Raw genomic sequence first — 1011 nt, 5'->3', positions numbered from 1 at the left:
TTCTGATGTGGAGAATATAGTTTAAGAGAATTCCAATTGGAGAGGTTCTAGTTAGAAACATGATAACTGATAAGATGGAATGTCGTTGTTGTGAAAATAACATTTCAGAATCGTTTAACCGTTTGTTTGTCCTATGTCATGATGCCAATTATCTATGGAAGTTGTTTGCTGGAGCTATTGGTATGCAGGGTCCATTTAATCAGATGAAACATACCATATATAAGTAGTGGGATGAAATTGTGCACCTAAGTTGATACTTTTGTGCAGAGCAGTACCAAGCTTCATCATTTGGGAAGTGTGGAAAAGAAGAAATATGATCTTACATGGGGAAGTATGACTATACATTCCATGGTTTTGGAGATTAAAAGAAATATTCATCTAATGGCAAAAATAATATACCCCTGGTTAGCAGAAATGCCTAGTAGTTGGCCACCCATTGTACAATTTCTGGAGAGCTACATACCATTAATAAATACCACAATGGTACGGTGGAAGTGTCTTAAAGGAGATAGTTACAAATGCAATTCAGGTGGAGGAATAGGGCCAAATGCATTTTGTATTAGAGATGAGCATGGAGATTTGGTGTATGTTGAAGCATGGAAAACAGATGGTTATTCTGCATTAGAGGCAAAAGTGAAAGGCTTTAAAGGGGGTCTACTACATTGCTTGAGTCATAATCTCCTCCTTCTTATAATGGAAACAAATTCTTTAATCATTAAGCGGATTTTGGATGGAATTTGGGAAATGCGCTGGACTATCTCAGTAGACATTAGAGAGGTTAGGGAGCAATGGAGAACAAGGATGTGACAGTATTGCATACATTTAGAGAAGGGAATAAGCTTGCAGATTATTTAACTAACATGGTTGTTAATTTTGCAGGTACAAATTCCTTCCATTTTAACCACAAAAATGAACTACCAACACAAGTAAAAGCGATTCTACAGTTAAATAAGTAAGGAACCCCAAATATAAGAATCAAGAAGGGTAAAAACAAGCTGTGTAGATCATAAT

The sequence above is a fragment of the Solanum stenotomum genome, chromosome 7 (assembly GCF_019186545.1).
Source record: "Solanum stenotomum isolate F172 chromosome 7, ASM1918654v1, whole genome shotgun sequence".
NCBI lineage: Eukaryota > Viridiplantae > Streptophyta > Magnoliopsida > Solanales > Solanaceae > Solanum > Solanum stenotomum.
This window is presented reverse-complemented; position numbering follows the sequence as displayed.